Genomic DNA, 25,810 nt, shown 5'->3' with positions numbered 1-25,810 from the left:
GCATACGTTTTCTGATTGTCATATTTGTAAGACAGTCTTGGGAAAAATGGTTTGCCGGTTTTTTTTTTTTTTGTCAAGCTGGCTCTTGTTTTATGATGCTGGTATAATGTTTTGGTGTATGGATATTAAAAGATCATCAGATCTTGGTTTCTTGAATGTATTAAGATATGACGCAATGCATCTGACTTCTGTTTGAAAAAAGAAGAAAATACTTGACAAAAATGTAGATAGTCTCCTGTATGTTCAATTTCTTTGCAAAAGAACGACATACTTAATTTAGTTTTTGATGTTGGTCCTATAATGTACTTAATAAGTTCTTGGTATTTTGTTATTTTCTACCTCTCTGATCTATTAATGCCAGCATCACTACACATGCTTACTTCAAGGTTACTGTCAGGGTTAATAGCCTCATTTTTTAGGTATGTAACTGTATGGCCGAACAAAGTTGAAGTATATAAAAAAAGAGGAACCCATACTTAACAAGAATTTAGTTTCTTCTCCATATGTCTTTTCATATGAGTCAACAAAGTTGATTTCAATGCAAAAGAAGAACCACATACTTCACAAGAATGTGGTTTTTCTCTCTATTTTTTCATTTTTCTTATCATTTTGTTTAAGCCAGGGATGGGGCATCCTACCAGATGCCAAACATACACCTGCTATTTTAGACACTTCAACCGAGAGATCTTTTTAAGATTCTAACCGTCCCTTTAAGTGCAATTGTTTGAATCTCCTTTGCACTTGGTTTACCTGGTATATTTGTAAGATAGTTTGTAAAATTCTTTTTCATAAGTCCGGTTGGTCCTATAATTACTGGAATGATAGAGATCTTCTTAAGGTTCCAGTTTCTTTTCATGTCATACATAAGACCCTGGTATTTGGTAATCTTTTCCCTCTCAGCTCTGTTTAACCCAGCATCATTCGGGACACTAACTTCCACCAAGGTTGCTTCCTTCTCCTTCTTGTCCCATATTACAATGTCGGGTTTTATAGCTCCGTTTTCTAGGTACGTGGCTGTAGGGATTGCATAGTCATAGTGGATGGTATATGACTTGTTTCCGACTGTTCTTTCGGGTATATGTTCCCATGACTTCTTACTGCATTCGATATGTAACTTATTGCAGATCGTCCAGTGGAGATATTTGCATACTTCATTGTGTGGCATTGTATAGTAGCCGTCGCCTAGCAGAACCTTACAGCTAGAAATCAGGTGGCTCACACTCTCTACTTCTGTGTGGCAGAACCTGCATTTGTTGTCTTTGCTGAGACCACTCATTTTTTTAAACGCATTGGTCATCAAGCCTTGATCTTGGGCAGCTATTATAAACTTCTCCTGGTCATAGTGGAGTGATCCATCCTTTAGCCAGCTTATAGACCCTTCCTTATCAATATAGTCTTGGTTATATTCGTCCAGAAAATATTTGGCCCGTTGTTGGTTGGCCCATTCTTCAACTTTCTTGTCATGGAAAGCTTTAGTGTATTTCTGGCGACTTTTTCTGGCTATTTCAGTCGCAGGTATCTTTTCTGTTTCTGTCTCACTTGTAAGACAGTCTTTCCCAAAATGTTTGGCCAGTTTTGTGATGGATGTTGTTCTACTGGCTCTTGATTCCTGATGTTGGTGTACCATCTTGAGAGTTGGGTTTTTAGAGCTCATAAGATATTGTCCAGTGCTCATAATAGTTGCACGATGTTGATGATCAATCTCCGAGAGCCCCATACCTCCTTTCCATCTGGGCAGATACATTCTAGACAGACACTGGTTTCTGTATATTACTTTATACATTGTCAGCATTTTACGTGTCTTAGTGTCTAGTTTTACGTGTCTTAGTGTCTAGGTTTACGTGTCTTAGTGTCTTGTTTTACGTGTCTTAGTGTCTAGTTTTACGTGTCTTAGTGTCTAGCTTTACGTGTCTTAGTGTCTAGTTTTACGTGTCTTAGTGTCTAGTTTTACGTGTCTTAGTGTCTAGATTTTCTCCCGTATGTGTTTTCATATGATCCAACAAATGTGACTTCCGTGCAAAAGAACCACATACTTCACAAGAATGTTGTTTCTCTCCTGTATGTGTTTTCATATGATTCAACAAATTTGACTTCCATGCAAAAGAAGAACCACATACTTCACAAGAATGTGGTTTATCTCCCATGTTTGATTTCATCTGATTACACAAAAGTATATTTAATTGAGTGTATGATAATAAGATTATACGTTTCAACTTTAGATAATTTCTATGAAGGAATTTAGAATTATTTTCAAACTTTTTCAATTACCAATGAAGAAAGGTCCTTCTCATTCATTAATGGATTTCTTTTCATTGTTGCAAATCCTGGAAATATACAATAAATTTGAAAAAATATAATTCATGTGGTAAAATTGAATTTATTATGACTTTTATTAAAAATATCCACAACATTGAATATTAATTTTAAAAAAGATTATAATTTCATGCAATACTGTTAGTTAACAAATTGTTTCTATTGTCAAATATTAAACTGAAATTTTCACATTTCTTCATTTTAGAGATGAGGATTGATTATTCATATTTGAATTCTTCAGAATATTGTTCTCATTTCGTATTGTTAGTGATAGCTGAGTTATAATCCTATGTAATTTGAAATTTTAGTTCAATCCCACTGAGAATTGAAACTTCAACTTTCAATAAGAACTTACAACTGATTTTTAAGTACTTTAACTAAAGGGCAAGGGTTTTTTCCAGGTTATCCTAGTATAAATTTTAGGAACTATTTTGTTTCCAAATCACTATTTTTTACTACACCCATAATTAAAAAAAACTACACATTTTAGCTAAATATAACTTCTAATTTACATAGGATTCACCTTTTATACCTTTATAATTTTACTTTTTCATTAATTGACATAATACTCAGTCAACATTTTAATGTACTTTGGCGAATTAATTCGACCTTGAAAGCGAAATATAGGCCCTCGAATATTGACTCTAATAAGGCCCATACCAAAACTGAACCTCTACCACCTTGCAACTGTGCACCTAGGATTAATGCCAATTACTTTGTTAGATAAACCAGAAAGGTGGAGATCACAAAGAGAACGTCGAAGCATATTGACTAAATGTAACATTGTATAACTTGGAACGACAACAATTACAATTACCGACGCTTTTTTGCCTAAAGGGTGGATATTTTAAGGTATGTTAAAGCTCATTTTTGCTGCCATATATATTCCGCCATAACTGATTTTTTAATCTTTCCAATGTTTTTTAACCTGACAGTTAGTGAATGACATGGCTCATATTTGTATAATTTTCCATATTTATATGGAATCTCTTTGTCATGATTTTTCCATAAATCGATTGACACATACATGTTTCTGGAAAGTCGAACCACTCTTGAATACTAACCTGACGTTTTATAGATTACATATTCTTTCAATTTTTGCTGCCAAATTCTGCTTATATGGTATAAAACCTGCTATCCATACTACATAAGTGATTTGACTATCTTGAAACATTTTGTATCTTACTCTCTGGTTTTTCTTAACCTTTCCACCTTATTTTAATATGTATTATTATCATATTGTTTTTAAAAAAGAAAGAAAAAGGAACAATTATGTTCATCAATGTTTCGTCTTTATTTCGAGATTTTCTCGACAGTCTCAAAATAGAGACGAAACACAATACGCTTTTTTCCATTTTATTTCTCTATTTTGTCGGAATACTATTTCCATTATTTTCATCATATATATATATATATATATATATATATATATATATATATATATATATATATATATATATATATATATATATACTTACACCAAAAAAGTCCGAACTTGTAATTTTTAAAAACCACAAATTTACTTTATATTTAATGTAACTGTATAAATAACCTACGCATCATTTGATTCACCTTTTATTCCTCTATAATTTTACCTTTTCATATTTAACTTTTAATTGACATATTCTAGTGTCCACGTCAATTTAAAAAAATAACTACTAATCAGGAAGGTAAAAAGAAACTCCGTGCAATTAAAAATTGTTGTTTAAATGTAATTGTAGAACATTAATGCAACACAAATACAACATGAATACAATGAACTTGTTAATATTTAGTAGCAAAGCCCTCTTGCAATTTGACAATCTGCAATTATTTGGGGTTTCCTTGATTTAGTCTGTGGCAATACTCTAGTGAAAAGGCATGCCACTTCTCTTCAATTTTTATCGCAAAATCTATTTTATTTAAATCTATTGTTTCTATCTGGAAACATATTGTGTTTTGCTGGTAGAGTTTTTTCTCTTCAGCTCATTTTCATATGTATTGTTATTAGTATTATATTGTTATTAGTACATATTGATTTTGCTCGGTGTTTTAGGAAACAGATGTTTAGTTTCTTTACATTATATAGATTGTAAGAATTGAAGTTTTGATACTGGTTACATATGAAAAGATATATAGAGTGTTATTAGAGTCTTTTTATTATCTTAACCCCATGTGGCATGACATGACTTGGAAAATAAAAGAGACAAGAGTTTAATTGGTGTCGTGTGTTGACTGTGCACACATGCAAACAGGCATGACAGCTGGTATCAAATCCACTGAAGGACAGAGTAAGGTTGTCATAATTGATATCGTCAGTAGTAAAAAGCCAATTATATTTCATGGGTGCAGCTGCTGAAAGTGAGCACACCTGCTAAAACGAGCAGGTCACATATACAACCTACAGAAAAACGCAAAAGGCGAGAGAGGCTTGCAGCCAGTCAGCAATCAATAGCACACAAAGTATACAAGTTTAACAAAAAACTGACTGCAAAACATCCGTTTCGTTTGGCGCCATTTTTTGACCAATTATTCTAACAAAGGATAATGGAGTCTGAATGAATGATAAACACATGATAAAGAAATTTTCTGTGAAGTTAAGCATTTTTTATTTTTTATGAAAAAACAAAAACAATAATTTAACATAATTGTTTAACATGTTTAAATAAGCATATCAATAATATATATATTTAAATATGCATATAAAAAATAATATATATATACACATACATAAATACGCATATATATATATATATATATATATATATATATATATATATATATATATATATATACATATATACATATATAAATACGCATAGGACGCACATAGGATGACAAATTTTTAAATTCATTATCTTTTTCGTGTTTCTTAACAAAAATGATCTTGTTCTTTCGTCAGTTTCGTTGTTATAATGAAGCAGCAGCTATTTTTCTAATTTCAAATAGAAAAGACAGTGGCTACAGAAAGTGGGTGGAGAGAAGTATTTTAGGGTAACCGTAGCAGTGGATGAGGACAAACGTCAGATAGCTCTCTTAACCACATGGGCCTGATGGAACAATTCATGAACAAAAAAGGCAGTGGGATCAGAACAACAAGAGGGAAATCTCTTTTTAAGAAAACAGTGCTTTTGGAATATAAAAGAGACAGTGATTAAAGGAGGTGGATTGATGATGTCTAGTGGTATTTCAGAGTGACCGGAGCAGTGGATGAGGAAAAATGTCACATTGTTCTACTACCCGCAAGTGGCCAAGTTGGACAATTCATGAACAGACTCATGTTAAACAATGAAAGTTTAAGATGAGTAGACTTGAAGAGGTCCCTAGAGGATTACTATCGAAAACTACTCAGAAAAAAAGTACTGGAATTCTTTACAGAGGATCTCAGTGATAGGGAGATGAGGACAGTTGTGATGAGACATGAGCCACCAGATCTATCAGAAGGCCCTAGCAAAAGTTAAATGGAAGATCTGGCTCGACATAAGGCAGGATTATGAAGAAAATCCCATGGAGGTTTGTCACACGAGAAAGTGGATTCTAGTTGACACTATGGGTCCAGCCAGTCTCCAAAAATACGGAGACAGACGTAAAAGAGGAAACCAATTAGAGAGTAAGGGACTAGTATATAAAACTAGAGAAGTAAAGAGGCAGGTAGATAATTAGATATTAGTTATTGTGGTGAGGTGGCCATATACAGAGATTCTGCAGAAAGCATATCCAAGGAAACACGGGCGTTTCATCCGTGTGATGCCTGATAAATGATACAAGGACATCAATGCACATCATTGGTAAAATGCATCAAACTCCTTTTCAATAAGAATTTAGGGAAAGAATTATAGAGCTCTGGTGGATAGAGGAGCAGAGTTGTCAGTAATAATTTTTTTAAAGCACTTAGACAGGGACCTAGCTATGTAATGAAGACCTTAGTTTAAGAACAGCTAATGGGTCCCCATTAATTGTAGAAGGGTTCGTTTGATTAAGATAAGGGATAGGAAGTCTGACTATCCACAAGGACTTCTTTGTTACAGAGAATCTCAACACAAGTGCTATACTAAACCGTAACTTAAGAAAAATGGGTTTGGATATACTTTGATGTAGGAGCAATAAGAATATTTGACGAGTATATCACTCTGGAAGATTATGCCCATATTTCATCAATAGTTCAGTTAGCAATGAGAATTACATTAAAACACTAGTATCTGCATACATACTTGAGAAGGAGCTGCAAAATAACTAAGTGTAGTGTGACTGGTAACATTTTAGAGATTACCATGAATGATGAACAAAAGAGGAAAAAATTTGGAGGGAATAAAATACCTCAAGAATTCAATTTGGAAGTTGATATGTTGCTGAAGTAGAATAGAGATTTTTCTTGGACAGAACCAATATGCTGGAGAAGCGTATCAATACTGGAAGGCATGTGCTCATATTCAGACGCCCATATTGAAAACCATTAAAGCAATAAAAGTTGGTAGACTTTGAGAATAGACAAAATGATGCGGACAGGTGTCATTGAGACATTAAATAGGCCGTGGAATTTTCTATTAGCGTTAGTAGAAAAGATTTTGCGTATATTTTCGGGCTTTAAACAAAGTCACAAAGTATGCCTGAGCATTACTGGCCATTGACGATATACTAGCCTTGCAAGGTTCCGCAAGATATTTCTCAAAAATAGATCTAAAATTAGGATACTGGCAACTTAAATTAAGTAAGGACAATAATAAGAAAACTGAGTTCATCTGCCACCCAGGTTTATTTCAGTTTAACGTGATTCCGTTTGGACTTGCAAATGCATCCAGGGTCTTTCAGAAATTAATGTCCATAGTTATACAGGGGCAGGAAGATTATGCATAAGCGTATTTGGATGATATTTTAGATTCTCAGATACGATCACATAGATAGATATGTAATTTACTTAATTTTCTCAGATACGATCACATAGATAGATATGTAATTTACTTAATTTTCTCAGATACGATCACATAGATATGTAATTTACTTTTCTCAGATACGATCACATAGATAGATATGTAATTTACTTAATTTTCTCAGATACGATCACATAGATAGATATGTAATTTACTTAATTTTCTCAGATACGATCACATAGATAGATATGTAATTTACTTAATTTTCTCAGATACGATCACATAGATAGATATGTAATTTACTTAATTTTCTCAGATACGATCACATAGATAGATATGTAATTTACTTAATTTTCTCAGATACGATCACATAGATAGATATGTAATTTACTTAATTTTCTCAGATACGATCACATAGATAGATATGTAATTTACTTAATTTTCTCAGATACGATCACATAGATAGATATGTAATTTACTTAATTTTCTCAGATACGATGGAAAGTCACTTAGATCACATAGATAGGGTACAAGCCAGTTTACATTTAGTTTGCTTGATGCGGAAATATGCAAGGTTCCAATGGGACAACACATGCCTAAAAATGAAGCTTGCAGATATTGTTATACTGGCTTATGTTGATCCTGAAAAGGACAACCGACTGTACACAGATGCATCCAATCATGCATTTGAGGAATGTCTGTAGCAAATTGTCTATGATCAGAGGAAAGGTAAAAAGGTTGAACAACCAATTTACTTGTTATCACATTAAGTTATTGATATGCAGACGAGATGGTCGACTGTATAAAAAGAAGCATACACGATACACTACGCCCTTAATAAGTTGACTCACTATTTGCATACTTCAAAGTTCTATCTATATACTTATTCGTAGGGAAACGTGTGACTTACCTAACTAGCATGTGTGCATAATTCAACGGGTCGGTCGTGGAATGAAATTAATGAAGAAGAAAGAAATAAAAATGGCTGCCTTATCTCTTTATATGCCTGCAATGTGACCACCCGATATGAAAATGAGATGCTCCTGGTTGGAGATAAAAAGGGTTGATTTTTTAGAGGGACGTTCATTTTGAAGTTGGATTTCGAAGAAATAAGTTTGATTAGAAGTTTGTTTGGAGTTGAGAGAAGGTGCGTTACATATACAAAAGTTTGGAAGTTGGAAGTTTGGATAACAGTGTCAATCTTACCCAGGAAATTATTGGTGTGATGGGCGGAAGAAATGACACTCAAGTTATTGAATTATAAGCTATTTTGGCTCTCAGTGTGCGGTGACTCGAAAGGCAGAAAATGGACAGATCTCGACTTTTGCTTGATACTTGAGTTTGATGGATCTACCACTGGTCCGTCTGTCGTCAAATGGGTTGAAAAGGCTGAGATCTGTACACTGTGCAGAATTAAAGAACCAGCCACAGTCATTCCTCTGAGGTTAACCGGAAGGGCCTATGCAGTCTACCAGCAACTCGGGGATGAACAAGACTGGGATACAATCAAACATAGCCTGTATACAGCGTTTTGTACAGATCCGTTTGTTGCATGGCAACAGTTCACGAGCCGGCGACTTCACCCCGAGGAAACGGTTGATGTGTACCTAACCGACCTACGAAAGTTCTCAGTACCATTTGGCGGGTCAATGATAAGATATTAAGATGTGCCTTTTTAGTAGGCTTACCTGAGGAGGTCAGCAAACTGTTGCAGGCATCGTCACAAATTGATGAATTGACAACAGACGAGTTTATAGCCCGAGCTCGAAACATCTGTAAGGAACAGTAGCCAATTGCAGCAGTAACTACTATTCAACATGCAACAGTCGAACCGCATGGAAGCAATGTAGATTCTCTCCCAGGTAGTAATAAGCATGTAGGTCCAGTGTGCTAGAAATGTGGGGAGGTCAATCATTTTGCTAAGGAGTGCCTGAGTAATAGGAGGTGTGTATATCCACGAGCACAGAGAACAGTACAATGCTATCGCTGCAATAAGTTTGGGCACATATCTCACAACTGTTCGGGAAATGACGCTGGGGGCAAGGTATTATTGCCACCATTGCAAACCAATAAACAGAGGATTACTGGTCACTGGCATTAAAATTGACGATGTGCAGGGTTCATCACTCAGAGATACGGGGTGTTCCCGGTCTATAGTTAGTGCACATTACTGCCAGATGTGGCGGGAGCAACCAGTCGGTATTATGACGATCAATGGTTTATCCCAAGCATGGTGTGGTGAAGGGACAGTCACGATCTGTACTGAGAAGGTTGACACAGCCAAAGTTGACATTCTGGTGATACAAGAAAACCCCCTTGGCTATGACATGTTGATTGGAATTGATGCAATACAAGCACTTGGAGAAGGGAAAGTAGTCTGTGCAGCCATATCTCTTGAAGAAAAGGACATCTGTCCTATGTTTGACGACAACGAAAGGGCGTGGACTGCAAAGTGGAAATGGACTATGAGCCAGGCACCAGATCAACTGTGCAACACCATTCCAGAGTATGCAGTTTTCACGAAGAATAGAGCCGCATATGAAGAAGAACTTCAGAGGTGGATTGATAATGGATGGTTAATACCGTACCCACAGGAATGTCGTCTGGGACCATCCAAAGGATTAATTCCGCTCATGGCTGTTGAACAACCTACTAAAGACAAGATTTGGCCCATAATGGATTATCGAGAATTGAATCAACATGTTGATGCTTTCACTGGAAATGCAGATGTGTGCACTGCTAAACTAAGAGAGTGGTGTCAGAAAGAGAGTAATGTAGCACTCCTAAACTAAGAGAATGGTGTCAGAAAGAGAGTAATGTAGCACTGCTGGATTTGAAGAGATCCTACCTGCAGATACGTGTCCATGAGTGATTATGGCCATTTCAGACAGTGATAATCAAGGTAAAACCATATTGTTTGACACGTTTAGGTTTTGGCCTAAATGTAGCACCCTTAATAATGACAACTATTATTAAAACTGTTTTGATGCAGGATAAGACCACAGCAAAAGCTGCTTCAACTTACAGATGTGGTTTGAGCAAAACTGGAATCGATTGGATTAATAAGCAAAGACCCTAAGCGCCTAAAGGATTGAGTGCCCATGTTAGGCCTAGAGGTCTACGAGAAGGGCAATAATTTGCGATAGAAGTGAGGGAGCGTGATTCCAGAGTTACCCAGTTTATTGACAAGACGCATTGTGTTTTCTATTTGTGGTAAATTAGTACGACATCTACCTGTCTGTGGGTGGGTCCGATCGGCAACAGGCGTGTTAAAAAGACGAGTAACTGCAGTAACCAAAGGATGGGATGACATGATGGATGATGATTCTCTCTAGCAAATGATGGCTGAAATGTTGTCCAGAGTACATAGGAAGACCCTGCTCAGGGTGAGCGGCAAGTATCTGGGAAAGGACTGAATGCATGGGTTGACACAAGTTCACTGGCTACACAGGTGTAGTGTTGGAACAATTGGGTGCTGTTGTGGAAGATGCATGCTGGCTTTGTCCAAAAAATGATGCCCAGTATATAAATTTGGCAGAACTTGATGCCACGTTAAAAGGGCTTAATCTTACATTGCAATGGCAGGCTAAGGTTGTGCATCTCCACACTGACACATTGTGTGTTTACCACTGGTTGACCGACACCTTGACTGGAAAGGCTCGAGTTAAGACTAGAGCTGCAAGTGAGATGTTAGTACAAAGGAGACTGGCAATAATAAAACGTCTAATTGAGGAATACAGTTTGCAGGTGGACATTACCTGAGTTTCACCGATGCAGAATTTGGCTGATAGCTTGACAAGAGTACCAAAGAGGTGGATTGATGTCATGAGGCAAGGATCTGATCCCCCACAACAGACATGCATGACCGTAACAGATCAATTAACACCTGACCAGATCCGTATAAGACATCAGCAGAGTGGACATCCCGGAATTTGGAGGACAACGTATTTTGTCAGAAGAGTGTGTCCTTTAACTACAAGAGCATTAATCAAGGCAGCTATACACTCATGTGAATAGTGTCAGCGAACAGATCCGGCATCATCCCAATTGCAAAAAGGGAAGCATGAGGTGGAGGACAACTGGAATCAAGTAGGAATGGATGTAACACATTATGAGGGCAAGCTTTTTTTGACCTTTACAGATTGTGGCCCTACACACGATATGGCGCCTGTTGACACGACAGGATGCATCTAGCATTATACGACAGTTGAGAGCTGTCTTTTTTTAACCTGGCACACCGCTTGAAATTCTGACTGATAACGCCACTACTTTTGATGTCAAGAATTTCAGAAATTCACGCAGGAATGAGGGATTAGAATGCATTACTGATGTGCATATTTTCCCGAAGGTAATGATATAGCAGAGTGGTGTCACCGCACCATTAAAAGAATTGCGGCAAGTAAACAGTGTTCTATTCCAGAAGCTGTGTACTGGTATAATGTGACACCAAAGGACGATGCAACACCAGAAACTGCACCAGCTAACGGGATTTACCACTATGAACAGTGTAGAAAAGGAATTGATGTCACACCATCAGAGGTTAGCATTGGCAATACACCATATCAAGTTGAAGACCGTGTTTGGGTAAAACCCTCAAATGCTGGGTGCACTGTAAAATTTTGCAGAGGAAAAATAGATAAAATCATAAGTCCTCAGACCATGTTGATTGATGGTGTACCACGTCATGAAAAAGATATCCACCCCTGTTATACCTCTTCTGATTTTGAGGATAATGAGGAAGATCACATACAGTTCAGGGATGATCCTGATCACCTACTGCCCCTACAGGTGAGCGTAGAAACACTACCTACAGGTGGCAATAGTGATGAGAACGATGGACATGAAGTAATGGTCATGAGGGAGTAATACCACCACTTCTTCATCGAAATACACGATAAAGACAAATACTGCCCACCTGCTGTGATTGTGAAACACCACCTATAGCACCAAAAGAGGGGATGATGGAACATACTGAGGAAGATGGAACCGAGGAAGTGATGTCTCCGATTCTTCAAAGGAGTACCTGACAAAGACAGATACTGCCCCCTTGCCCTGATTGTGAAACACCACATAGGGAACCACGAGAGGGGATAATGGAACAGACTGGTGGCAATAACGGTGGTAATGAGGAAGATGGCAATGAGGAAGTACTTCCCCTGATTCTTTGAAGAAGTACCCGACAAAGACGACTGCCCCCCTACTCTGTGTGTGATCATAAGATCAGGGGGAGTGTAGGGAAACGTGTGGCTTACCTAACTCGGATGTGTGCATAATTCAATGGGTCGGTCGTGGAATTAAATTAATGAAGAAACAAAAATGGCTGCCTTATCTCTTCATATGCCTGCAATGTGACCACCCGATATGCAAATGAGATGCTCCTGGTTGGAGATAAAAGAGGGTTGATTTTTTTAGAGGGACGTTCATTTTGAAGTTGGATTTCAAAGATATAAGTTGAATTAGCAGAAGCTTGTTTGGAGTTGAGAGAAGGTGTGTTACGTATACAGAAGTTTGGAAGTTGGAAGTTTGGGCAACAGTGTCAACCTTACCCAGGAAATTATTGGTGTGACAGGCAGAAGAAATAACACTCAAGTTATTGAATTATATTATCACAGATCGCTAGAATATTTATTAAACTTGCCTATACAGAATAGGAAAATACAGATGATAGATTTTTTTTAGTCTGGTTGAATATAACTGCATTATAGAGTACCTGAAATGGAAGGAAAATGTTTGTGTGGATCTCTTGTCATGTACCGTGGATTCGAGCTGAGACAATGACGTTCCCAGGTAGCAATAGATGGTAGGAATTATTTGGTAGGTGCGATAAACTCAAATCGTTTGGAGCCAAAATAGTTTGCGTCATATAAAAAGGTTTAGGGTTCATCAGTATCGCCCGAACCTCCTATGATTTTGAGTGTACATTTAAGAGGCAGATAAGGAAATTTTTACATTTAAAGATGCGGATGAAGAATGGTAAATCGTCTAAAATGGAACAAAAATAGTTCATAGTGATAGACAAAATAGTGTATTATTTGCCGAATCCAAACGATTAACTATTGATAAGGTTATATGTATCGTTGCATCATAGAAAAAGACTGTTAGTGTAGTATGATGACAATAATGGTCACATAGGTGTGGAAAAGACGTTTCACACCAATAAGCAAAAGTATTTCTGTCTGTGTTCATATAAGGAGGTGAATGAATACGTAGGCAAATGTATTTCATGCAAAACCAGAAACCTGACAAAACAACAACATCAAATGCAGAAGTGTGTTTGCCTCGTTTTCTTTTTGCAAAACTGACATTTGATATTTCCACCCCCTACCCTACAGTTTCCGGTAACTAGTACATAGTGATTTTCCTCGATATGTATAGTGCTTGGCCAGAGGCTTTTGTGATCCTAATAAGAAGGCAGAACTGGTGGGGCATTTGTAGTTGGATGAGATTTTCCCAAGATTCAGGGCACCAGTTGTTAACAGACAATGGGTCCAAAAATGTTAACAAAGTGATGAAGAAGGCAAGGGAGGACCTCAACATACATCATGTGACCACGTCATTTTATCACCCTTAAAGCAATGGAAAATAGAAAGATTTCATAGGATGATGTATGACATTTTAGCGAACAATAAACAGTCATGGCATTTATAAATAAACCAAATGTTGGCGACTGTCAGATTCCATGTGAGTGAAATAACAAAATTCTCACAATACTACTTGGTGTACAACAGAGACGTGATCCTGCCATTAGAAAATATATTAATACCTTGTACAGTATACTATGGTAATGAGCAACACGATATCACTCTAAAAGATATGCCTCCATCCTTTACTTTGGTAAGGGATAACATTTGGAAAGCTACAAAAAAATGATAGAGGACTCTGATAAGAAAACAAAGTCCATAGATTTTAAGATTGAAAACCTGGTTTATTATAAGAACCAAAAGAGGCAGGGAATGCTAGATGTATGTTGGAAACCATATTACATGGTTATATAAAAACAGGCCCAGTCTCATATTGGATTAAGTTGATGGGCTCTATGACAAACGTGTATCCGTAACATTTGTGGGCAACGTCAATCAAGGAATGGGAAATTCCCAGCATGGAAAGACCATTAAGAAAGAGCACATGAGTTGGATAACAATCCAGCAACAGAAGAAGCTGCTATCTTAACATGGAGGAGTCGAAATGAATGGGAAATACCAGATGAGGAGTCTGACGATGAAGAGGAGAATCATGACACAGAGCATAACATCGAAAATTGCATATATTTTGGACACAAGTTATCCCCTATTTTCATCATTTGTAGATGTCAAAGACGTTATTTGGATCCATTTGGAAAGGCCGGAAGTAAATTCAGTGTTTTGAAGTGGGGAAGAGGAACAAGTGAGATGAAATTGATTAGGTTGGGTAAGATCTATTTTCTGTTTTTAAAAGAATATTCCTTTCTCAGGTTCGTTTCATACATGATTTAAAAAAGTAAAAAATAGATTATGAGAAAGACAAAAGAAATTTATTTTAACTTTATGCAAAAAGGCAGCAATTGGACGGGTTTTGACTCATCTGCAGTTGAAGAGCAAATGCGGTGCATGTTCGAAAAATGGAAAGGAAGGTGATGAAAAAGACACATGCATGAAACGCCATTTCTGAGAGACATGTTTGACACCAAAGTGATATTTTGAAACACAGTAAAGTGTGTTATTGGAAATTACTGGAGTAAATTCTTTTGTGTGCACTTATAAAACACTGTTCGAGTGTAAGAGTTACATTAAATATTCTCATCTCTGTAAATGATCTGAGATTTGAAACCAAGATCCCAGTTACTGTGCCAATTGCTCTATTACTGAGCCATAACCCAAAAGCAGCACCTCAAGGCTTGGTGGAAACCATTATTTCTATAGCAGCAGCACCAACACCTCATAGTTTGAGATTTTGAATTTTTGGTTTATAAGCTGTGCTGATTGCTGCTAGCAATCAACTTCCCTTCTAGCATACACATTAAAAGGACATTTCTCAGGCAAGCTGAGCACATGACAAATGCAGAAATGAAAACATTCATAAAAGGGTTAATGAATGGCAACTCTCTTTCTTTCCTGGTACTGACAACACACTGAATGAGGTTTCTAGTAACTCATTTTCCTGTTTCATTGGTATAGAAATGGCGACAGTCTGCATTGCACAATTGACCATCAGCAATAAAACCATCAGTTTTGCCATTTTAACTTTTCTTTCCTTTATTTTTTGTTACACTACCAACTCTTTGAAGTACACACACATGCAAGCCAAGTCAGTTACAATTTTCTCTACACAAATTCACAACATCCACTTATGAGAGCCTCATACATAATAACTCTAAACTTTTCATCTATCACATTTAATTGCTTGATTAGTGGAAACATGGATCCATTCTACAATCCTTTTCTTATTTTATACATTTTTACTAACGAATAAAATTAATAAAGTTGCCTTTAATTTTAGAATGAGACTTTGTCTTTCTATACTACAATCCTTTCAGCAGATAAATATAAATTAGCAAATTATGGTTAAACCAATAATTTCTCGGGTAAATTCAATACAATGCTATCAAAAACTTGCAACTTTAAAACTTGAAACTGTTGTCAAAACATCACACTCCAAAACTCTACACTCTATTGTAAAAACTTCCAACTCCAAAATTCAACATTCTTTCAAGTTAACTTGCACACGACTACGTATATAGCACGCCTTTACCCAACTTGTTCTCCTGTTTGTTTCACAAACGTTTTTATTCACCCATTTCATTTGCATAGAAATAGTGAGTCTGTGTTGCACAAGTGGCCGTCTGTTAGAGAATAGCAAGGCAGAAGCAGAAAATTATTTGTTGATTTATCTGTTTATCTAATTATCTCTGTATCTATCTATCTGTCTATATAATTACCTATCTAGCGTTGAGTTGACAACAGAGATTTGAAGTCATTTTTAATGACATGTTTTGTGTTCCAGTTTGTGCAAGCATAGCTGAAGTTGGATTAGAGACGCCGATAACGACAGATGGGATTAAATGGGTCACCCCTGTGAAGAAGAAGTCTCAAAATGGAAGCATAGAAGAAATCTCCAATCCAAAAATATAAAATCCTACACCGTCTTGGGTCCTGTCTTAAAGCGTTCCTTTAAACAGATTCGAGCTCCCCAAGGATGTATGACAAACCTATCAGAATTAGCAGAAACAGGTATGACGTCATGTTATGTTATATATGTATATATGTTGACATGCAAGCATACACCAACTCCTAGAAGAATCATGGGCATCTACAATAGACATTAAATATCTGATGACAATAGTCCATTACACAATAAACACAACACACATAGTAACAGGTCAACAATAAAACCAACTACCATTTTAACCGTTCTTTTTTTTGTTACACAACTAACACTTTGAAGCACACACACATGCTAGCCAAGTAAGTTATGATTTTCCTTACACAAATTCATTATATCCAATATATGAAAGCCCCATTAATAATCCGACCATTTTCATCTATCACAGTTAATGCTCAACAAAATACAAAATAGTTTAATTTTATGTCGTCATCATGTTTCAAAACGGAATTAAAGTTAAATTCTACTATCATAATCCGGTAAGTAATTATTCCAAGGAAAAACAAAAAGAATTTCTCAACATTTAAAAAATACACATAAAGAAAGAAAAATGTTGTGATTTTTATTGTATCATTTGGATTATTTGGACTATTGTTCTCATCTTAATGTTATTTTTACAATGTTTGCATAATAAATAACACTCAAGATGAGAACAGTAGTCTTAAGAATCTAAAAAAATACAAAGAATCATTCCTCATCTAAAAAATTCAGAACCGTAATATTGTAATTTGTTTAAGAATCATATTTTTTAATTTAGTCAAAGTAATTTGTAAGGTTTGTTGAATGTATTTTTGAGAGGACTTAAAAATACAACATAAGTTTCTTTAATGATCAGTATTCTTTAGCAAACGAACAGAAATTTTGATAACTACATTTCGAAATAAATTATCAGGAAAACTTCTTAGTATACTTACGTATGTACACAGTTTCTAATACATCGATTACTCATATTGAAACCATTCGACGAGAATACAAACATTTAAAGAAATGAGAAAACAATAACTGAATGTCAAGAGGGCTAAAAATAAACGCTTAATTCATGAAATTTGGCTAAAAAAAGTCGATGTTTCCAGAATGGGGGTTCGATTACTGAGCATTAGACGTCGTTGAAAAAAGATGACAATAAAAAATCTACACAGTGGGAGCGGGAGGGTACTGCTAGCACTATCAGAAATTTCGTGAAAATAGTGAATAATTCCACCCCATCTTTCCAAGCTTATAACTCCTCGAAAAATGTAATTCAAGCCCTAATTTTTTTTTCAATTAAAGGAGCAAGGACCAAGGTTTCATTGAAAAAACAAAAACAAAAAACACTGTGTTTTTTTTAAAAAAAAGGTTTTAAACTTCGGACTTTACAGGTAAATTTCTAAAAAATGGGTTTTTTTTGTTTTAAATTTGAATATATTATTTATTGACCTTTTCTCTTCAATTTGTGATATATAAAACTATTCAACATAAATTAATTATTTACTTTTTAAGAGAAACTTGAAAATGGGGGGGGGCGTGAATTAAAAAAAAACGTTTGTCTAAAATAGTATATTCGGTTTATTGGAAAGAACATAAAATTTCACATTGACCCTGAAAATATCGTAAAAATAGAATCAATAGAAAAATTTTGATAGATTTTTAAAGTTTAAAAATTGAAAAATATTGAGTTCGGAAAATTCATTACTGTTTTTTAAAAAAAAAATTTCTATTACTTTTAAAACAACTGTAATAGTTTATTTTGGAAGTATAATCCATAAAGAAAATAAATAACCCACTTTTAACAAAGAAATTACGAGATTTTTATATTTTATTCGCAGTTTCGTGTTAGGGGTGTCAACAATTCCTACAATGCTTCCATACGTGCATCGAGCATTTTTTTTTAAACATATGAATCAGTGAAAAACATTTAAATTTAAAAAATTTAAAAAAGAAAAATTTATAAAATTTTTCTTTAGTAAACAATAAATAAGTTGTTTTGGTCCACGTAAAGAATCTTTCCAATCCTCAAAAAAATTTTTCCAGTTACGACTTTTTAATGTTTTCAGGAGTTCTGAAAACGAATATATACTTTAAAAGTGGCACAGAGAAATAGTTTTCATGATATAAAAAAATTACTTTTTCAAAAAGTGGGGGATAACTTTTCATTATAAATTTAATGTAAAATGAGCACCCATTTTATGGCCATCTAGTAAGGCGGACATTTTTTTGTTTTTGTTGTTTTTTCTGAATTCATGTTTCAATAAAGACGTAAGGTTAAAGTACAGAATAGCTACAAAACACCCTACCCTACCATGTTAAGAATGGCTTTTTAAATAATAATTTTATTATTTCAGCACGGATCAATAAGTGCACTAGTACCCTCTTTGGTGTGTACACAGTTTCTAACACATCGATCCTTCATATTGAAACCACTCGACGAGAATACCAACACTTAATTTTTAAAAAGGAGAAAACAATAACTGAATGGCAAGAAGGCAAAAAAAAAAAAAACTTAATTCGTGAAATTTGGCTAAAAAAGTCGATGTTTCCAAAATAAGGGTTCAATTTACTAGAGTGTTGTATTAGAAACAGAGTACATCTTAAAATGGTAAATATTGAATTTTTTTTATATATAATCTGGCAGATTACTGAGCATTAGACTTTGTTGAAAAGAAAAAATGAAAAATGAAAAACGATGACAATAAAAAATATACATAGTGGGAAGGTACTGCTTCCATACGTGCATCGACCATTTTTTTTTTTTTACTTTAAACTGTGGAAACTTTCTCCACTGAAAGGTAGAGTTTAACAAGGATTCAATTTCCTTCAACTCCAATCCCAAACTGAAATCACAAGCAAAATTCAGTTCACTCCATCCTTCTTATAATCCAGTAAGCCAATCAAATACGTTAAACGTAACAACTACCAATATAAAAAGAGTCATCACCCACACAAAAGGTTTCTGCTGCCACTCTTCCTGAGAGTCGCAGGTAAGTGCTTCAAGTTTTCTCAATAAAACATATGAATCAATGAAAAAATTGAAAAAAGAAAAATTTATGAAATTTTTCTTTGTCTTTAAAGTTTTCAGGAATTCTGAAAACGAATATATACTTTAAAAGGGCACAGAGAAATAGTTTTCATTGTATAAAAAATTACTCTTTCAAAAAGTGGAGGATAACTTTTCATTATAAATTTAATGTAAAATGATCACCTACTTTATGGCCACCAAGTAAGGCGGGCATTGTTTTTTTTTTATTTTGTTGTTTGTTCTGATTTAATGTTTCAAAAAAGACACAAGGACATTAAAAAACAAAAATCAAGAAAAATGTTATCAATTCTGTACGCAAAAGCGCATACAGAATTGGCCACTGCTGATAACATAAAGTCAACAAAACTCTTGCCTTCAGGACAAGATCACAGTATAGTATCTGTTCTTCAGATGCTGCACTTCAATTTCTTGTTCTCTGTCAGTGAAGGAGAAATCCTTCACGACTGAGACAATTTTTATTTTTGTTCCTTTTCTCCACGTTAAAAAACGACCCTGGTGTCTAACTCTTTCCCGTGGGGAGGCACTGTAAATAGGAACTTTTTCTTCAGTAAACAATAAATAAATTGTTTTGGTCCACGTCTAAAATCTTTCCAACTCTCCCACAATCTTTACAATGACGACTTTTTGAGGTTTTCAGGAGTTCTGAAAACGATTATATACTTTAAAAGTGGCGCAGAGAAATAGTTTTCATGATATAAAAAATTTACTTTTTCAAAAAGTGGGGGATCATTTTTCATTATTAATTTAATGTAAAACGAGCACCCACTTTATGGACACCTAGAAAGGCGGGCATTTTTGCTTTTATTTTTGTTATTTTTTTTCTGATTTCATGTTTCAATAAAGACACAAGCACATTAAAGAACAAAAATAAAAAAAATGTTATCAATTCTGTACGTGAAAGCGAATACAGAATTCGCCACCACTGATAACATAAAGAATTACGTATTGACCGTTTTTTTTTATGTTTAAGTCAGTATTGAAAACAAAATCTGATAAATTAGTGACCATTCGGTACTTATACAGTTTAATGACGACATTAAAAAATGGAAATATTGAAAAAAAAATTTTTGTACGTACCTGTTATAGACTGAAGTTCTTCGAAAAAAAATTTCACTTCATTTGATCAAGTAGTTTTTTTTTTTACAGCGAAAAACAATTATTTATCACGGCTACGTCAACGTGGCCATTTTGGAAATGTTATTGCAGCGCCCAGGAATTACTTAAGGTAACTGCCCTACGTAGCAGAATACCTCCATTTTAGGCCAATCTAGCCCCTTTTTTTTCCACCAGAATGAGAATTTTTTTTTTTTTTTTTTTTGCGAAGACAGATGCTATTTTTGGAGTGTTTTTTTTTAAAAATTTGTAACAGAAGAAAACAAAAAGAATAAAATATTAGAAAAATTAGAAATGTGCAACCGAAATTTTCGAATTTAAAAAAAAAAAAACTTAGGGTTTGTATTACTGTATATGGATATGTTTTTAGTGTTTTTATTCAATGTAACATGTTTATTCAGCTCGAAAAGCATACAGTGTTTACCGATGTATTGGAAAATTCAAAATGGCGCCAGAGTCTCTCTTTAACACAGTAACTTCAGGAAAAGACGTTATAAATAATAAACTAGACAAAGTACTGTTAGAAATTCGCTCAGTATATATTACCGTGACATAAGTTGACATATATTCGGTGTTTTTTAAATAGTCTTTTGTGTAGTTTATTATTTATAACACCTTTTCCCAAACTTACCATGTTAAAGAGAGTGTCGGGCGGGCACCATTTTGAATTTTCCAATACATCGGTAAACACTACTGCGTATGTTTCGAAAATAATCGCGTAAAAAATTTTTCAGTTCTTTGCATTCTTCAATTTTTTGGCATATTCAATAGTATTCTGCTTTAAAAATAAAAAAAAAACGGAAAAAAATTGCAGATGTGATGTGCGCATCTCATTCTGGCGAAAAAAAAAGGCTAGATTGCGAAATCTGGCCTAAAATGGAGGTATTCTGCTAGGTACATTTCCAAAATGGGCACGTTGACGTCGTCGTGATAAATAATTGTTTTTCGCTGTAAAAAAAACTACTTGATCAAATGAAGTGAAAATTTTTTTCGAAGAACTTCAGTCTATAACAGGTACGTACAAAAAAAATTTTTTTCAATATTTCCATTTTTTAATGTCGTCATTAAACTGTATAAGTACCGACCATTCAATAATAATCCGATGAAAAATGAAAAAAAAGATGAAAATAAAAAAATACACATACGTGCGCCATGTAGTAATACTTACGTTTTTGTTTTATGATCTGCTTTCGATTAACTTTATCTGCTTTTATAAAGGAAACGATTTTTCACATGTGATTGACTTTACAAGCTCAACTTAACATTCAAGATGACGAACGGAAGAGCAAGTTCGCAGAAAACAAAATTGAAGAGGAAAAATAAAAAAGAAGTCATTTCGAAATAGAGCCGATCTATTTGGTGAATATCACGGATAAAATCAGTATTATTTTATTTAACATTTTAATATTTACATGAAATAGAACAGATTACAAGTTTCATCTTTATTAATTTTCTAATTCGTTGCATGTGCAATTTAATGGCGGAAACTGATAGTTTTGAAAGCCGCCTTATCGTATTTAAAAAAATTTTTTTTATAGATTTCCGAATATATTTTTCTCGTTTTTGAAAGATTAAATAAAAAATTACACGTGTCAAAAAAAAGTTAAAATGAGAATTTCATTAAAATTGGTTAATTTACTGATTTTTGGTGAATTTTTAAGTAAAGGGAGGGGTCAAAATCTTTATACATTTTGAGCATCGGCATTCATTTTGCCCGTACCTACAAAAATAATAATAAAAGTAAATAAACAAATTGCAACTTTTCTTGAAAAAAAAAAATATATTCAGTAAATTTAAAATAGGTAATTGTCATTTTTATTTATTGTATTTTTATTTTATTTTTTTTTTTCGTTTCTTTGCTCGGCTTAATCCGGTAATTGACGGAAAATCCTGAGGACTCGGATCAAATTCTGCAAGAGTACCGATAATCCAACACAATTATTTTTATATGAACACTTATCCCCACATTTCTTGTTTTGACATTTCGAAATTAATAGAAAACGATGTCAGATATTTGGAATCCTCGTTTGCCTTTGTTAAATGAAATTAGTATTGTTAATTTTAAGCTGTGACAATACTAATATAAAATGCAACAAAGAAAAATTACCAGACTAAGCACATCACTTGCATTTGCCCTCTAAAACAGAAAATAAGATATTTTCGTTTTTAAGTTATTGTGAAGGGGACAAACATAATATCTAAATTTTAAATATGTTGAAATAAATGGATTTCTACAGTTAAAATAAATATTGAAAGTCATTTTCCATTTTATTTGACATGTAAAATAATTCTTAATTTAATCTGTTAAACTGTATTTTTAATATTAATAAAATCTGATATTTCAGGTTCCTTTGGAAGACCGTGAATATTTAAAATATCAGAGAGGTAAAATAGGGTACTGTCTGTATACGTTTGTATTTGTACGTATATGTATATATGGGTATGTATATATGCGCTTATATTTTCTTACGTGTAAATATGTGTACGTTCCCTCGTGATTGTGTGCCTATATTATAATATGTTAACTTGTAACCCAAGTAAATTTAGTACATTTGACCCTAAAATCGAATACTTAACCTAAAATAATAATTCAGGTATTTACCTCTCAACGCACAACCCTTGACCCTCAATTCATTTTTATAATAAAATTTACCTGAACTATTATGACTTTTAACTCTTACCCATATAGTCCTCAAATTTATATATTTCTCTTCCATCTGTTCAATCCCATATAGACTCCCCAAATATTCAATTAACCATCTACCAATTTACTAATTAATCAACAACTATTTTTTAATTAATCATTTTATTTATTTTTTTACTTATTTTATACTTTCTTTTCATTGAAAGTAATTGTTAGTAGATGACCCACAATATGTAAAAAGCGAAACTTTTTTAAACTAAAACAAAGAAAGGAAACATTTCTTGTAAAATGAAACATTTTTATACTCTTTTATACACCAAATATGGTGCATTCATTGCTACTTGGACGTAAGGGGCTTCTAATTGGGATCATATCTAATAAGGGATTGTGGAGAGCTTAGCAGTGAGATACTTGTTCACATTACATTTAAACTTCTGCATGTCACTACACCTAGGGAATCAGGAAATATGAGAGAAGGTTCAAAGGTTGAGTGAAAATCTACTACAGTATAAGGATTATCAGTACCTAGAGGCTTCAACAGTGAAGGGATGGGATTTTTCTGCTTTTTGCATCATTCGGGAGTTTGTACGTTGATGGTTCATAAGTGCTATTTCAGCAGAGCACCGTTAATTAAATAAATTACAAAACAAACACAAAGATACAACATTTCGGCCATGTGACAGGGGGTGCAGCATGGCAGATAGTGTGAAATTACAAAACTGATGAAAATCTTCTTAGTCTTAGTAGCATTACATGTTTTTATTTTTATTTTACACTAGCGAGGGGTACCCGGCGTTGCCCAGGTGTTTGTAGATGTGTGTGAAAAAAAACCCGAAATGTGAAATAAAACAGGTGCCCGTGAAAAAAAAACGAAGCCTTGACGCGCAGTTGGAAAATAGTAAAGTGTGAAAAAAAACCGGTGCGCGTTTTTGATTGACGTGACGGCGATAGGTATTCAGCAGTTAGCATTTTGTGCGGGACAGTTTTTAATGAGGTCAATAAATCGATTTGTTTGTTTTTTAAAAACCCGCTCCCTGTTTATTAGGGGGAGCGTTTCATCTCGAAATAAAAGCTACGATCTTATATGACGAAGTCGACATTGACCAAACGTTACTTAGCTCTCTAGAGACCACTGGCTTTCGGCCAGTAGGTATTTATTTGCTCCCCCACCGAGCAAATTAGGCACAAGGCCGATTTTTATTGTGAGGAGTCAAGGGAGGGGGAAGGGAAAAAGGGGACCAGCTCCTGAGAGGAAGGAAATGGGAGCTGGTTAAAGGTCAAGCATGTGGGGTTGCCCCCACATCTGGTCTTTGCTAGTCATAGCTAGTCCTAGCTAGTCATAGCTTGCAGTATCTGTCGGAACAGACACTACACTTTGATCATGTCACCCGGGCCCCGGAGGGCGCACAGGCCGGGCTGGCTTTTGGCCAGTAGGTATTTATTTGCTCCCCCACCGAGCAAATTAGGCACAAGGCCGATTTTTATTGTGAGGAGTCAAGGGAGGGGGAAGGGAAAAAGGGGACCAGCTCCCGAGAGGAGGAAATTGGAGCTGGTTAAAGGTCAAGCATGTGGGGTTGCCCCCACATCTGGTCTTTGCTAGTCATAGCTAGTCCTAGCTAGTCATACCTTGTAGCATCTGTCGGAACAGATGCTACACTTTGATCATGTCACCCGGGCCCCGGAGGGCGCGCGGGCCGGTCTGGCTTTTGGCCAGTAATTAGAGTCGAGTTACGCTTTCTGTTTATACCGAAAACCGAATGTAACACGTGCCGATGCAATAAATGTCGAATAATTAACGTTTGAAAGTCAATAAAATTAAATAGACAGACGAGCTCCGTGGTTAAGCGTGAGATATTACAATTTATAGATGATATAAAAAGTTTTAAGAAGTTGTGAAGCGAGCGAACGCTTCTCTGAAAGAAGCCTTTTGTGGACATCAAGGAAAAGCGTACATACATACATACATACATTTTCGCTTTTATATATATAGATGCTTTTGTTGTGGTCCCATTCCTCTACGAACTGAATGGATATGTGTACATTCGTTTTTTCCTCATGTCTATTTTAGTGAAATTACAAAACTAATGAAAATCTTCTTGAAATTTCTTATGACTACATCAGATAAAAAGACTATTTTCAACCTTGAAATGATTTTTTTTTTTAAATTCTAAGGAACACAATGAATTCTGAAAGACCTTAGAATTGCTTTCAATTGAAACAATATTCTTCACTAATACACAAGAGGTCAAGTTGAAAATTAACATTTCTTACAATAAGAATGAAGTAAAATAAAATATTTATTTCTATATAAGATTCTATTAAGTTTATATTTTTTATATGTATGCATATGTATATATTTTTATATGTATGCATATGTATATATTTTTATATGTATGCATATGTATATATTTTTATATGTATGCATATGTATATATTTTTTATATGTATGCATATGTATATATTTTTTTATATGTATGCATATGTATATATTTTCATGTTTGTTTTGATTTAACAAAATATTGAAACAACAGGTAAAACTTTTTCAAACATTTATTGTGGCATCCGAAAACTTTTTTTATCTTTTATGTCTTAGTAAGTTTTTTAATAGAATTAATTAATTTTGTAAAATGGCCCTTGTCATCTTGCTTTAGATAATATCATATGGTCTTTACTTCCAAGTGTTGCATTATTCTCTTGGAGAGTGAATGTCTTTGCATGTTACCGTCTTAGTTACTTCCA

General features: G+C 34.6%; 1 long non-coding RNA gene across 1 annotated transcript in view; it reads right to left on the bottom strand.

Annotated features, from left to right (window-relative positions):
* Positions 1–2,085: 2,085 nt before the first annotated feature.
* The window catches only part of LOC145270863 (uncharacterized), a 39,970-nt gene continuing 16,245 nt past the window's right edge, over positions 2,086–25,810 (bottom strand). Inside the window, exon 3 of the long non-coding RNA XR_013865607.1 lies at positions 2,086–2,324. This is a non-coding gene — a long non-coding RNA (uncharacterized LOC145270863). The remainder of the gene's footprint in view (positions 2,325–25,810) is intronic.

This window comes from Euprymna scolopes, chromosome 46, assembly GCF_053919585.1.
Source record: "Euprymna scolopes isolate OS-2025 chromosome 46, ASM5391958v1, whole genome shotgun sequence".
Lineage (NCBI taxonomy): Eukaryota > Metazoa > Mollusca > Cephalopoda > Sepiida > Sepiolidae > Euprymna > Euprymna scolopes.
The sequence above is the reverse complement of the archived record's forward strand: the minus strand, read 5'-3'. Positions and strand labels throughout refer to the sequence as shown.